A 16,783-nucleotide genomic window follows, 5' to 3' on the forward strand; every position below is an offset into this window, starting at 1 on the left:
TGTAAATTGTAGAAGATGCCTGATGTTTTCTGCAAGGCATCTCGAAGACAAGAAAATTGTCGATGAAGTTGAAGTGAGGGAGCTTTATGTTTTTTGGTCTGAGAACTGTGCGCCTTATGGGATGATGAAACCGCTAGTTTTGGACAACGACCAAAAAGAGAAGGCAGAGTAGTACATTTATACCAATTGTGTAGAAGTGGATTCATATTTGATGTAAGTGTTCGAGTCATTTAAATCTATAAATTCTCATTGATTTACATCAAATTAAGCAACGTTAACGGTGAGCATTTGGAACTAAAATAAAAGAACTCTCAAGTTGGCACTGAAGATTATGATATCGAAGCAATGCATATAAAATAATTCAAAATTTCGTTTAAGAAAAAGGTAAAATGAAAGAATTCATTTACTGAAAGCATACTAAAAATGCTAATGATATTTCGTTTGCTTTGTTTCGTATCCAGATTTATGATATGAAAGTTAGTGGTTTCGACGTGTCCGAAGAGCTTTACGCATTTTCTGCCAGTTCCTTGCAACTCGCTCATCTGTATCCAAGCTGCTTTGTTAATGGCGTGAAGTTCATCACTCGTCGTCATGGTAACCAACGACTAACTCAGAACATCGGTGTTTGTGTGCCCGTGAATGAGTATAATTTTTACGATGGAATGGAAGACGTCATCGTGCTGAACTATAGACATAATTGTCGTGTCATATTATACAAATGCATATGGTATTGTGACAATACAATGCAGGGCGCATAGTCCACGTTGATAAGACCACCGGAGCGAAGAGTTCGTACACCACTAAAGAGTGGTTTATAGAAGAGCCGTACATACTTGCAACTCAGGCGAAGCAAGTCTTTTATATCCAGGATCTCGTTAATGGTCTTGAATGGGAAATCGTTTAGGAATGCAATCATCGAGGGATATGGGACATTCCTAAAGTTGATTCGACCACCTCAGCCTTGCCCCTGTTGACAATAGAAATGTGAAACATCAATCGTCTTAATCATCGACATGAAACCGTTACGGCCGAGCTAGTTACTATTATTGATGATGATGAAGAAGTCGATGAAGAAGATGAGGCATGCGTTGATTTTTAGGGAGAAGATGTTTATGTCGATATAGAAGTGGGTACTGACATTACATCGAGCGACGACGAGGAATAAGTAATACCATGGATCCACGATCGAAAACTAATAACATAATTGATGACGATGAATGAGTAATATTGACACTTAATGAGTAATACTAATATTTTTCATTTTGTAGGATGGCGACTTCTTCAGGAGCGGTTGGAGGCCAAGATTCGTTAGGAGGAGACCGTGATCCCCCACAAATGCGGGTTCCGAGAAACTGAAGAAGACGCAGGGAGCAACGACTAGCCTCGTTGTTGCTAGAGCAGGAGTGGGGACTCTTGGTGATAACATAATCCATTGATCGGTACTTTCCAAAACAGCGTTGGAAACCAGATCAAGAGCACCATTCCCGTCTTGCTCCCTAACTGAAAACACGTAGACCCTCAGAGTGTGGCGGCTCTGATGAGTTCGATCCATAATAAGTACCACTTCGTGTACAGTGATCGTGCAACTGGCCAGCTAGTGTTAGCATATCCCATTCGTCATGAGATTGATACGGCTATTGTTCGCGATGACAAGAGGATGCGACGTGGCCAGAAGTCGAGATTGTCGCAGTTATTGTTCAAGATGTTTAGCGGGAGTCAGGATCTTGCCATAAATGAAACACCCAAGTGTTGTCAATGATGCCCACAAGAAGAGTTGTAGTCTTTATTTTGTACATTTGATGTAATAAAGTCTCACAAAGACTCTTTCTTGTAATTGCATATTCATTAATAAAAAGTTGAAACGTTCATTCATTCTTCCTTGTTTGTCTGAAGCTTTATGATAAAACACTAGTCTTTAGTCCATAAACAAACTTAACAACTTACGAAGAGACAAATGTAGATTTGCATGAACAAACTCTTCGTAGTTTGCTTAAAACAATATATTCGCAATCTAAGGGTCAAAGGACTATTGACCTCAGTACGATTGTTAGGAGAATCTATGATGTCTGGTTATGGGACATTTAGAGTTGGAGACTCTATTGTTCTTCTAGGTATCTTCCGAACGTATTGAGTTGACCAGTGCACTTCTAGAGACAAAATAAGAACAAACCATTTAACCTATTATGTCTCGAAGTCACTACGTATGAATTGCATCGTGCTTACCTTAATCTTGAAATGAGACATGCCATTTCACAACTTACGTATTCTCATTTGAGAAAGTCATAGTTCGGACTAACTATGTGATTCTGAACAGGGCCTATTGCTGAAGTACTAAGTTGTGAAGATGTCATGAGTAAACTTTGTGAAGTTCTCATAGATATGGAATTCATGTACAAGATTGTTGAAATGCAATGTATATCGCCTCATGCTTTGTTCCTTCGAATGTGAATAAATGAACTGGCCAGTGTCCAAATTGAGTCCTGACTCTTTTGGATGAAACAATGTGACTTGTTAGCTCCTCGTCAATACATTGTATCTAACTTATTCACAAGCGACAAAGGAGTTGAGGAAATAACAGTTAGAAGGGTAAAATGGTAATTTTGTAAATCCCGACTAGCTGATGATATTCATGAAGGGTAAACATAGATAATATTCAGTGGTTCCGCCTATCATAATTTGGTTGAATTCTTGAGTAGAAAATAAATTCATTTGAACCGAGAGATTTTCAGTGTCAACTCTTTAGTGGAGTCAGTTGACATTAAGCTAAACTTGGAAAAGGTTTGTGAACTTTTGAGTCCAAGTGTTTAGCTCAAGCTTTGTTCATTTGGATCCATGAGGTCACTGTCACAAATCACATCAAGTAGGAATAGTTAAACTAGAAGCTAAGTCAAAACAAGAACGAGACAAGTTTTACGAAAATTGTCAAAAGGGTATTTTTGTCTTTTTGTACATAGGATGAAATGAGTGTCAATAAATTTTTTGACAAGGTGATTTGATGACTTAAGACCACTCGGCCAAAATTGATTTAATTTGGCCTTGTGGATTAATTTCATTTCATAAGAATTTTATTGAAAATTCTTAATGGGCCTTTTTCATGATGTCATGAACAAATGAAGAAGCTTCTAGAAGCCCATTCTAGAGAGCCTCTTGGGCGCCCATCACCCAAAGAAAGAGAGAATATTTTGAACATAAATGTATCAAGATACTTGCCAAAAGAAGAAGAGGAAACAAATTTCCTATGCATGGCATAAGGGAATTCGGCCTAGACAAGTCAAGGGAACAAAAGAGGAAACAAATCCAAGCCTTCTAGAAGGCTCCCTTGGCCGTGTGAAATAAGTGGAAAATGAAGGAATATTTGCTCATGAATATGTGATATTCTATAGAAGAGGAAACTACCTTATTGAATGTAAAGCCTCTCCTATAAATAGGGGCCTTATTCTTCTCATTTTATTCATCCAATGTTTTAGAGATTGAGAGCATCTCTCTCTAGCTTGGCTGCCGCTCTCTCCTTCTCTCTCTAAGTTCTTTTCTTTTTTGTTTTGTCACCTAGGTCCTCATTTGACCTAGCGAGTTTAGCTCTTCGACTTTGAGACTTGTTCTTGAGTCGTAGTGTTTAAAAGTGCCCACACACTAATTCCTAATTTTCTCTAGTGATTATAGTGACAAAAACTTTCGTGGTTTCTCGAGTCTGCGAGGAAAGAAGAGAGACGTGCTGTGAGGGAGACGAACGTTTTCAACCTTCCGAAGGCTCATCAACGTTCAAGCTTCTAATAATAGTGTTTATTTGCATGTGTTTGCTCTTTCTCTAGGTTAGTAAAATCGTTTTACTTATCAAAAGAAATTTTTTAATTTCCGCCGAGTAACTGAAGCATTAAACTTTTTCTTAAACCCTAGATCAATTCCAACACCAAGGGCTGTAACAAAGAAGCTTGGTTGAAGGCAATAGAGGTGTTCATGTTGGGATTGATCTAGGGTTTAAGAAAAAGATTAAACGCTTCGGGAAGCGGCGGAATTTTAAAAAATTTCTTTTCAAGTAAAAACAGTTTTTACTAACCTAGACAAAGAAGCAAGTACATGTAATTAAAAATCAATATGAGCTAAGAGTTTACTAACCTTTCTTGAAGCTTGAACTTTGAAGAAGCTTTTGGAAAGTTTGCAACGCTCGTCTCCCATTGCAACACGTCTCTCTTCCTTTCCTCGGCACCTCGAGCAACCACGAAAGTTTCTATCACTAAATCACTAGAAATAAAGGAATTAGTGAGTGGGCACTTTTAAACACTACGACTTAAGAACAAGTCTTGAAGTCGCAGAGCTAAACACTAAGTCGAGTGAGGACCTAGGTGCCAAGACAAGAAAAAATCGAAAATAAACTAGAGAGAGAGAGAGGAGTTTCGGCCACAAGTTCTAGAGAGAGAGTCTCTGAAATCTCTTAAACTTGGATGAATGAAATGTGAGGAAATGAGGCTCCTATTTATAGGAGAGGTCTCACCTTCAAAAACGTAGTTTCCTCTTCTATAGAAGATCACATATTCATGAGCCAATTTCCTCTTTTCCTCTATGACATACTCGGCCAAGGTAAGCTTCATTAAGCCTTGGATTTGTTTCCTATTTTGTTCCATGCCTTGCCTTTTATCTCATGACGAGATTATTATGATGAGATTCTGATGAGTTAGGTTGTGTTTCAGATGGGGTAAGAACAGTTCTTACATATGAGGTAGAAGCTTCCTCACCCAACTTTTCTTCAAGCACAATTTTGCTTCTAGGTTTCGCATCCTTCATGAAGTCCTCCTCGAGGAAACGAGCATTCGTGCTAACGAAAGTCTTATTGTCCTCGGGACAATAGAAAGTAAAACCTTTGGTTTCCTTTGGATATCCCACAAACAGGCACAATTCTGGCCTACTAGCCAACTTGCTAGTCTTTTGCCTCAGCACGTGTGCAGGGCAACCCCAAATTCGGATGTGGCCCAAACTAACTTTACGGCCAGTCCATCTTTCATAAGGAGTACCAGGAACCGTTTTGGACGGAACTTGGTTCAGAATGTAAGCGGCTGTTTCGAGGGCATATCCCCAAAAGGAAGGAGGAAGTGATGAGTAACTCATCATTGATCTAACCATCTCTATTAGAGTTCGGTTCCTTCTCTCTGACACTCCGTTTTGTTGAGGAGTGCCAGGTGCGGTAAGCTGAGAAGCGATACCTTCTTCTTTAAGAAAGTCATCGAACTCTCGAGACATATACTCACCACCTCGATCAGATCGAAGGGTTTTGATCACTTTGCCAGTTTACTTTTCCACTAAAGCCCTAAAGACCTTAAATACGTTAAAGGTCTCGGATTTGTGTTTGAGCAAATAGACAAAACCATATCGTGAGTAATCATCGGTGAAGGTAACGAAGAATTCGTATCCTCCACGTGCCTGTTGGCTGAGCGGACCACATACATCAGAATGTACTAGCTCCAGCAACTCAGTGGCTCTTCGACCCTTATCAGAGAAAGGTCGCTTAGTCATTTTTCCTTCTATGCAGGATTCACAAGTAGGTAGTGAACCTATTGCAGAGGCTTGGAGTGGACCGTCCCTCACAAGTCTCTTAATCCTATGTAGACTGATATGACCAATTCTTAAGTGCCATAGATGTGTTGATTTTGTTAGATCAGATGATTCAGAAACTTTGATCCTCTTTGGCTCCCTAATTAGATCATTATCTATTTCGGTGTCTAAAAGTGAAGGTTGAGTGGGATAGATGTAGAAAAGAGCATTCTTCATACATGCATCAGTGACATAAGAATTATCAGGAAACGAAATACGAATTCCATTCTTAATGAACTTTAAACAATAATCTTGCTCACGAAGACGAGCAATGGATATTAAGTTCTTCCCAAAGGTAGGAACGAAATAAACATTATTCAAGTTTAAAGTGCGATCTTCAAAAGACAGCGTCACGGATCCCACAGCCTTTGCAGACACTAGGCTCCCATCACCCCATTTGAAACAGAACTCGCCTTCCTCTAAGCTTTTGGTTTTCTTGAAACCATTCAAGGAACAACAAATATGATTAGTAGCAGCGGAGTCAAGAATCCACGTTAATACATTATCAGCTACTAATCATGCTTCGGTAACTAGTACAATACTATGTTCCTTTGCTTTGAGATAGGCAAGACAGTTCTTCTTTTCGGCCTTATGAGGTATCTTATTAGATCTAGAGGCGGAGGCTTTGTGCTCAGTAGCATGTGCCTCCCTTTGATTCCTCTTTCTCTCAGTGAGACCTTCAGCGGTGTGAAGCTCCTTGATAAGCTTGGTAACAATGTACTCTAGCTTGTTTATGGAGTAGTTCTACTTGAAGGTATCAACAGACTTAGGGAGAGTTTCTAAGATCATATCTATGATATTCTTCCCTTTAATCTCAGATCCTAGGATTTCCAATTTATTCAGATAGCTAATGATTAGTATCATAAGGTCTCTGACAGGAGTCCCAGCCTTCATGCGACAGTTCATAAACTGTCGGACTGCTTCTAGCCTTGTTTGACGCCTTTTTCCTCCAAACATCTCAAGGAGATTGTAGAGCATGTCGGCGGCAGTCTCGATGTCACGATGTTGCTCTTTCAGCATATTGTTCATAGATGCCAAAAAATAGCACCTCACAATCTCATCGGATCGAAGCCAGGCCGCTAAGGCGTCATTTTCCTCTTGAGTCGAATCATCATTCATCAGAGGAGGACACGGGGTGGTGAGTACCCATTTGTGCTTGTTAACGGTAATTATTATGTCGAGGTTACGTTTCGAATGTACGTAGTTTTTGTTTTCGAGTTTGTTCGAGGAAAAGATGATTGAGAGACATGTTGCTTAATTAAGTTGAAACAAGTTTATGATTAGTCTTTGGTTTAGGATTTAAGTTTTATTAAAACTTTTATAAAATCCAAAGGTGTTATAAACCAAACGATTATTTACTCCCTCAAGAGAAGGCCGCAAAAAATCTCCTTTTATAAGTAAATGACACATCATTAATGCTAAGCCAAGATGTCAATACATCTATTTTGACTAGCCACCTTGTAAATTGGTTTGATCACTCACATCTTTTCGCAGGGCCTCGAGGGAGGATTACTAGGGATTGAGCCTAAGTGTGCAACCAACCACTTAGTCCAAAAGATCAACTTTGAAAAACAATCCCCCAAGGGGAGGCCTTGCCATCATCGTCTCACTCTCGGACGTAGCTCATTGAGCAATGATCAGAGCAAAGCGCCCTTGAGTACTCTCATTTAAGAGAGGGCCGCGAGGGTGACTCTTAGTCCGGCGACACTTGCACTTTTCATTAGTGTTGCGGATCGTGGGTTACAAACAACAAGTATAACCCTCCCACTTAGTTTTTGGAGTTGGTTCATCGACTCTTATAAGTTCGGAAACAGATTTCCTAGTTAGAGAGCGATAGAGCAGACAACTAGAAGAGAATCCTAGATCGACATGTTCAGAGTAGTATTAGTGCATAAAGGCACAAGGTATATACTCGATCTTTTCCTATTTTCTATTTCGGGAAAGTGCGTGAGGGAAGTGTGAACTTCAACTCACTCGAACACTTGAAAGTTTGAGATTACACATCTTTTTATTTTTCGGATTGTCTACAAGGAGACCTCCCACTCAAATTTTCAAGAGCATATAGATTTTGAACATATGTGATATAGATATAGTTTTGAAAACATTTTGAAAACTTATTTGATTTGGATGACAATATTTTCAAGTTTGAAAATGAAAACGGTTTTTCAAAATTCAAACTAGTTTTGTAAAAATTCAATTTCAATTAAACTTTCAAAAATCAAAACATTTTAATCTTATGAAAAACATTTTTGTTCAAGAAAATTTTTTCATTAGAGTTCTATAACTCATGGTAGTGGGGTTGAAAATCCGAAATTCTAAAAAACTGGAGTTTCAGCACTGCCGCGCACCTCGGAGTAAAATCGCCATAACAGGCGTCTCCGATGTCCTTTTGACCCGAAACTGGTGGCATTGGACAGAGGACAGACAGAATCGAAAAAAGAAATAATTAAAGCTTGGTCCTTTTTAGGTGCGAAAAAGAATCGAGTGTAACGGAACGTTTTATGAAGGTTGTTAAAGCTTTTATTTGTGTTTTATTAGCAAGGAACTAACAAGATATGAAAGAAATAACAACAAGCATAAAACGATTCAAGTAAAAATAAGAAACTAGTAAGACAAGAAAACTAGTCACAAAATTTTTCTCGAAATTTCTCAAACCTTTAAAACACGTTTTTCAATATAAAAAATTAAAAACTTTTAGAACTGATTCTAATGTGTTTTAATAACATCCCAAACTCATAGAAAAACAACATGGTTTTTAATTTAAAGGCAAGAGCAATAAATTAAAAAAAAATCTAAGATAACAATTCTAACTTGTCACAAAATTAGTAAACTTTCGAAAACGATTTTCAAGCTCATAATTTTAAAAACATGTACATGCATCTCTTTGACCATAGATCTGATACCATTTGTTGGAATTGATCTAGGGTTTAAGAAAAAGATTAAACGCTTCGGGAAGCGGCGGAATTTTAAAAAATTTCTTTTCAAGTAAAAACAGTTTTTACTAACCTAGACAAAGAAGCAAGTACATGTAATTAAAAATCAATATGAGCTAAGAGTTTACTAACCTTTCTTGAAGCTTGAACTTTGAAGAAGCTTTTGGAAAGTTTGCAACGCTCGTCTCCCCTTGCAGCACGTCTCTCTTCCTTTCCTCGGCACCTCGAGCAACCACGAAAGTTTCTATCACTAAATCACTCGAAATAAAGGAATTAGTGAGTGGGCACTTTTAAACACTACGACTTAAGAACAAGTCTTGAAGTCGCGGAGCTAAACACTAGGTCGAGTGAGGACCTAGGTGCCAAAACAATAAAATGAAATTGATTAGAAACAAAAGAGGAAACTATTCCCTTGGGGATTTGCATGAGGTGGGCGCTTATCTTGGATAGGAATGGGCAATAAAAGATTGCTCATAAAGGCTTGGAAAAAAAAGTGGAAACTACTTCTTTCCAAAGCCAACCCTTCTCCTTTAAATAGGACCCTCATTCCTCTAATTCTATTCATTCAACATAAGTTAGACATTGAGAGACTCTCTCTCTAGACCTTGTGGCCGCCCTTCTCTCTCTCTTTCTAATCAATTTCATTTTATTGTTTTGGCACCTAGGTCCTCATTTGAACTAGTGTTTAGCTCTGCGACTTCAAGACTCGTTCTCAAGTCGTAGTGTTTAAAAGTGCCCACACACTAATTCCTTTTATTTCGAGTGATTTAGTGATAGAAACTTTCGTGGTTGCTCGAATTGCCGAGGAAAGAAAGAGAGACGTGCTGCGAGGGAGACGAACGTTTTCAACCTTCCGAAGGCTCATCAACGTTCAAGCTTCTAAAGAGGTTAGTAAATTTATTATGCTCATATTAGTTTTATTTACATGTGCTTGCTCTTTGTCTAGGTTAGTAAAAACTGTTTTACTTGAAAAAGAAAATTTTTAAAATTCCGCCGCTTAACGAAGCATTAAACTTTTTCTTAAACCCTAGATCAATTCCAACAGTCACTACCACAAGTATTTAGAGTAGGATTAGTTAAACATGAAAGCTAAGTAAAAAAAAGTTCAAATGTTGAACTAGTCAAGTTTTACGAAAATCGTCTAAAAGAGTAATTTTGTCCATTAGGACATAAGATGGTATGAATGTCAATAAATAAGTTTTTTTGCATTGTCATATGATGACAATGAAGTTAGTCCAATCGGCTAAATTAGGAAATTGGGCCTTGGGGATTGAATTTCATTCCATGGAATTTTATGTGAAAATTCTACATAGGATTTTCTTATATTGTCATGAACAAATAAAGAAACATCTAGAAGCTTGTTCTAGAGCTCCAAAACCGTGGCCATCATAGAAGAGAAAGATAATTTATTTTGTGCATTGATGTATGAAGATACATGCCAAAAGAAACAAGAGGAAACAAAATTGCTCCATGAAACAAGTAAAGTGGGCGGCCAACATAGGAGAAAAAGGGAAATTACATCCAACCTTGTTACTTTGATATGAATGAGAAATAAATATTATGCTCATGAATATTTGATATTCAATAGAAAAGAGGAAACTACCTCTTCAAGGCAATCCCTCCTCCTATAAATACCTCACCTCATTCACAATGTTGAAGACACAAGTTTTTTAGATTGATAGCTTCTCTCCCTAGACTACGCCGCCCTTCTCCCTCTCTCTCTCTCTCTCTCTCTCTTCTTGTTCTTTTGTTTTGGCACCTAGGTCCTCATTAGACCTAGTGTTTTGTGTTAGATCTTTGGCTCCAAGACAAGTTCTCGAGTCATAGTGTTTAAATGTGCCCACACACTAAATCCTAACCATACTCGAAAGACTCTAGTGGTTGAAACGTTCGTGGTTACTCACAGGTTTAAGAAGACTCGAGGGAGGCAACCTTAGTGGGCAGACGACTGATTCAACCTTTTCAAAGGCTTATCAACGCTCAGGCTTCTAACGAGGTTGGTACCGAGTGAAAACTCAAAGTAGTTTTTAAATTTTGAATTATACGCTCATGCACTTTGTCTAGGTCGTAAAATCGTTTACGTGTTTTTAAAGAAATTTTTATACTCCGACGCTTGCTAGAAGTGATAATCTTTTCTTAATCTTAGATCTATTCTAACATATGGTATCAGAGCTATGGTCAAAGTTTAAGCAGGTGCATGTAATTTAAACTATGAGTATTAAAATTATTTTCTTAATTTTACTCGGGTAATGAATTTGCTAGAATTATTTTTTAGATTTTTTTTAATTTATTGCTCGTTCCTTTAAATTAAAAAATAAGTTGATTCTCTACACCTTTGGGATGATATTAAAACACATTAGAATCAGTTCTAAAATTTTTTAGTTATTTCATGATCAAAATCACGTTTTGATAAGTTTGAGAAATTTCGGCTAGTTTCATGAACAAGTAAGATAGTCTTGCTTGCTTTGTTTATTTACTCGCTTGTTTTATTTTAGTTGTTATTTTCTCTTATGCTATATTATTACCTTATTAATAAGACACATATAAAAGACTAAACAACTCAATAAAACATTCAGTTACACTTTAATCCTTTGTACTTTAGTCCCCGGCCGAATTTCTGTCCAGAATTCCTTGAGCTTAAGAATACCTAATGTAAAAAGGGTGTATCTCTCTGGTCGGAACTTGGATTTAAATGGTTCTTGAACCATATGTGAGTCTACTTTCCAAAACAGTTGGAATCAGCTCAATTGAATATAGGAGTCGCAGTCTACGAAATTTTTACTCAGAGGTGTTCGCTGCCTCGGATTCCAAGATTTCTAAAAATTTTGAATTCCGAATCTCGGATCCCACTCCAAGAGTTCTAGAACTCAAATGGAAAAATTTCCTTGAGCAAAAATCTTTTTCTAAGAATCATAAACCTAATGTGTAGGATTGAAAAGTTTTGATTTTTTGAATATTTATTTGAAATTAATATTTTACAAAAACTAATTTGAATTTTGAAAAATTGCTTTCACTATCAAACTTGAAAATGTTTTGTCATCCAAATCAATTATATTTTCAAAATGTTTTCAAAACTATATCTATATCACTTATGTTCAAAATCTATTTTCTCTTGAAAATTTAAGTGGAAGGTCTCCTCGTAGACTAGTCGACAAAAGGATGAAAGAAGATGTGTAATCTCAAACTTCAAGTGTTCAAATCAGTTAGATTCACACTTCCCTCATACACTTTCCCTAGTAGAAAATAGGAAAAAATGTATGAGTATGTGCCTTTATGTATAAACACTGCTCTCCATGAAACATGTCGATCTAGGATTCAATTTCTAGAATTCCACTCTATCTCTCTATATACAAGAAAATGTGTTTCCGAACATATAAGAGATGATGTGCCAACTCTAAAAACGAAGTGGGATGGTTATACTTGTTGTTTGCAACCCATGATCCCCAACACTAATGAAAAGTGCAATGATCCCCAACACTAATGAAAAGTGCAATTGTCGCCAGACTAAGAGTCACCCTCATGGCCCTCTCTTAAATGATAGTACTCAACGACACTTTGCTCTGATCATTGCACGAAGATAGACGTCCGAGAGTGAGACGATGAGACAAGACCTCCCCAAGGCGGATTGTTTTTTCAAAGTCGATCTCGTGGACTAAGTGGTTTGGTAGTCAAATTTGATGTATTGAAATCTTGGCTATGCTTTAATGATGAGTCATTTACTTATGAAAGGAGACTGTTTGCGGCCTGTTTTCGCTCGTTTTCGGACAACGATTTAGGAGTCTAAAGCAGTCAGACCCAAGGCAAGACCAAGTGGTGTCGCGTTGGCTCGAGCGTGTCGGACTGGTTATCCCAAGTCATCCCTTAGCTGTCGGTGGTGTATGCCTCATCCATCGTCGGTCTTGCCAAAGAAGGAAATGATGAATTACAAAGAGGAAACAGAGGGGGTGCCTCTGTTTACCTCTCCGACGCTCAACATTAGGAGGATTGAGGTGGAATATAAAGGGTTTAGTGTTTAGAGGGCCGAAGCATGAGAGAAACGAGTGAAGTACGAGTTCAACAACGTTTCATTACTCAATTTTGTATTACCTGACTCGAGGGGTCGAGCCTCATATTTATAGGTGACCAATGGTTATTTGACGAACCCCTTGGCCGAGTGAAATTGGGCCGGCCATTGGCCGAGTGAAGCTCGGTCGGCCAATGGCCGTGTGAAGGCGCTGGGTCGGCCAATGGCCAGGTGAAGGCTGGGCCGGCCATTAGCCGCATGAGAAGCTGGGTCGGCCATTGGCCGAGTGAAACTCAGTCGGCCAATGGTCAGGTGAAATGTTCGGGTGAAAGCTGGGCTGACCATTGGCCAAGTGAGAAGCTGGGCCAGCCGTTGGCCGACTGAAACTCGGTCGGTCAATGGCCAGGTGAAATGTTTGGGCCGGCCAATTGCCGGGTGAAGGCTGGGTCGGCCATTGGCCGGGTCAGAAGCTGGGCCTACCATTGGCCGAGTGAAACTTGGTCAGCCAATGGCCGGGTGAAAGGGTTGGGCCAGCCAATGGCCGGGCGAAGGCTGGGCCGGCCATTGGCCGGGTGAAAATGCTGGGCCGGCCATTAGTCGAGTGAAGCTCGGTCGGGCAATGGCCGGGTGAAGGAGTTGGGCCGGCCAATGGCCGGGCGAGGGACGGCCGGATGAGACTGGCCAGACGGGAGACGGACGGACAGAACTGGCCGGGCGGGAGAAGGCCGAGTGGGACTGGCTGACTGGGGTAAGGCCGGACAGGACTTGCCGGCCGGGAGAATGTCGGATGGGACTGACCGCCGGGAGAATGTCGGACGGGACTGGCAAGCCGGGAGAAGGCTGGACGGGACTAGCCGGCCGAGAGAACGCTGGGCGGGGCCGGCTAGACGGGCATTGGACAGCCGGGGGGCGCCGTGACGGTTCTTCCCTTGTTGGTCCGGATTAGCCAGCAATACCTCGCTTCCTCGCAGTTCTCCGAACTACGACGTGTATTGACTCATTTGCCCCTATCGGTCGTCGACGGGTCGACAACATTAGCCTCCCGAGTTTCTGGTCGAGCGTAGGTCTAGTGGAAACTCTAGAATCACGTTGACGCGTGGACTTCAGACGAACACTCTTGAGTTCGCGAGTGCGTCGTAGAAAGGTCTTTTGGGTTGAGCCTTGTGCCCTTGCGATGGTGACGGATTGGCGTGCATGTCGCATTTGAGGACTCCATTGAATCGCCTTTCCGTTGTGCGGGACTATCATGGAGCAAATTTCGGCGCGCCGTTAGGGATGGTTTTTGGGCGCTCGCAAGGTAACACATAGACCAAACAAGGGACTTGCAATTTTCTCGTGGACTAGGGATTCGATTCGAGGAGTCGAACGTCGACCTGAGGAATCCTTCAGGGAGTTAACACGGGGACTTATCAGTCGACTCGTGGGTCGGAACTCGACTCGAGGAGCGAGCTCAACTCGAGGAGCCTTGTGCAAGGTTCACACGAGGACTAGTCAGCCGACTTGTGGATCGGGACTCGACTCGAGGAGCGAACTCATCTCGAGGAGTTACGTGCAAAGTCGACATGAGGACTAGTAAGTCGACTCGTGGATCGGGACTCGACTCGAGGAGCGAACTCAACTCAAAGAGTTATGCGCAAAGTCGACACGAGGACTAGTCAGTCGAGTCGTGGATCGGGACTTGAATCAAGGATCGAACTCAACTCGAGGAGTTATGTGCAAAGTCCACACGAGGACTAGTCAGTCGACTCGTGGATCGGAACTCGAATCGAGGAGAACTAAAGGAGTTATGCACAAAGTCGACACGAGGACTAGTCAGTCGACTAGTGGATCGGGACTTGACTCAAGGAGCGAACTCAACTCGAGGAGTTATGCGCAAAGTCGACACGAGGACTAGTCAGTCGATTCGTGGATCGAGACTCGACTCGAGGAGCGAACTTAACTCAAGGAGTTATGCGCAAAGTTGACATGAGGACTAGTCAGTCGACTCGTGGATCGGGACTCGACTCAAGGAGGGAACTCAACTCGAGGAGTTATGCACAAAGTAGACACGAGGACTAGCCAGTCGACTCGTGGATCAGGACTGGACTCGAGGAGCGAACTCAACTCGAGGAGTTACGCGCAAAGTCGACACGAGGACTAGTCAATCGACTCGTGGATCGGGACTCGACTCGAGGAGCAAACTCAACTCGAGGAGTTATGCGCAATGTCGACACAAGGACTAGTAAGTCGACTCGTGGATTGGGACTCGACTCGAGGAGCGAACTCAACTCAAAGAGTTATGCACAAAGTGGACACGAGACTAGTCAGTTGACTCGTGGATCAGGACTCGACTCGAGGAGCAAACTCAACTCGAGGAGTTATGCGCAAAGTCGACACGAGGACTAGCCAGTCGACTCGTGGATCGGGACTGGACTCGAGGAGTGAACTCAACTCGAGGAGTTATGCGCAAAGTCAACACGTAGACTAGCCATTCAACTCGTGGATCCGGTCTTGACTCGAGGACAAACTCAACTCGAGGAGTTACGCGCAAAGTCGACACGAGGATTAGTAAGTCGACTTGGGGATTCGGGTTGTCTCTCTTTGGGACCTCTGGCTTTATCATTGGCCCGTCGAGATTTCTCTATGCTTCTGTTTTTGTTTTTGAGGTTGGTGATTCATTGTTTGAGACTATCGCATTTATCCTAGTTGTACTCATGTCGCCTATCGTAGCAGACGCTCGCACATCGGGAGCCATGTGATTAGATTTTCAATGACTTGCAGTTAAAGCGGGCTCGTGAGGCAGTGACTCGCTCGACCGCGGAGTTGGAGGCTGAGATTGCATCGCGGGTGGATGAGCGAGCACCTCGGGAGAAGGTGACGCTTGTGGGTCGACCGAGGAGCTGCAGATCACCCACGCTTGGCTGTCGTCCAGCGAGGTTTCTTGCGCCCAGGCAGAGAGGTGGCACGACTTGCTATCGGCAAAGATGTAGATCGTCACCGAAAAGAACAATGCCGTGCGGGCGAAGGAGAACTCGGAGGGAGATCGGTTGGCGGAGGCTCCGCAAACAGTTGCGATCCGAGTTTGTGATGCGATGACGAAGGAGTACGCATTTCATGTTGGATTCTTTTTTGACATTGGCTGTCCTCTTTTAACCTTTTTGGGTTTATAACGCGTCTTATTTTCTCGATTTACTATATCTAGCGTAATCGATTTGCACGATTTTGTTGATGCGTGTCTTATTTTCTCGATTTACCGATGATGGCGTAATCGATTTGCACGGCTTGGGCCTTGAGGGGCCTCTGTGCCACATTGTGTGGCTAGGTTTTTCGTGGACGCTGGCTAGACCAGTTTTGTCCGGCGAGCGCAAGCCTTTGAAACCCATATGTGACTCGATGCCTATTGGCGCATGAGCTGGGCGGCGAGCGGGCCTCTTTCCTGGTATGTACGCTACCCGTTGGCGTGCGTGTTGTGCATAAGGATAGGCTTGGAGTAGGCGTAGTTTCCAGCGACTGTGGTACCTATCGGCACACATGTCGCGTTTTGGGTTTTGACTGTTGCCTTGGGACTCGCATCCGGTGCGCGGATGTAACGCCTGTCGGCGCGTGAGTGACTCGCGAGTCTAATAGACTCCTTTTTTAGTCGTGTGAGAGTGTCGCATGGAAGGGTTATGGATGATGTTTGTGGATGATGTATCCCTGTTAGCCCCTAGAGTTTCTTGGGTGCTCGTAGAGGAGCCTAGAAATTTTGACAAGTGTGAAATGAAAAACGAAAGGTGGAACGTAATTCAAAGTCTTGTATTTCGTAAAAGTAATTGAAAAAATTTGAAAATAACGGAAATGTGGAAGAAAATTGGCAGCGAGCTTTATTTGTTGTCGACTCGAGCGTGATTGTGAGCCCACCTAAATTCTCGAGCTCGATGCCACCGTCCTGACTTCACCATTCTTATCCTCGGGTCGGTAGATGGTGCTAATCACCTCTCCCTTTCCCTTTTCCGTCCACCCCTCGTATGTAGCACATCCTAGCCATCGATTGGTCTCCCATCATTACGGCGATTCCCTTTGCGGTCGGGAATTTCATCATCAGGTGATAAGTGGAGGTTATGGCCTTCAACCTGTTCAGGGTGGGGCGACCAACGATTATGTTGTAGGCAGACGGCTGATCCACCACCAGGAACGACACGATGTGAGTGACCTCAATTCGCCCGGGTGTCCCGAAAGTTTCCGGAAGGTCATGGTACCTTATGTCATCACCCTCTCCCCGGAGAAGCCGAAGAGTGGGATCGAG

The sequence above is a fragment of the Urtica dioica genome, chromosome 7 (genome assembly GCF_054948205.1).
Source record: "Urtica dioica subsp. dioica isolate 48M chromosome 7, U.dioica_male_clone48M_v1_H2, whole genome shotgun sequence".
NCBI classification, from domain to species: domain Eukaryota; kingdom Viridiplantae; phylum Streptophyta; class Magnoliopsida; order Rosales; family Urticaceae; genus Urtica; species Urtica dioica.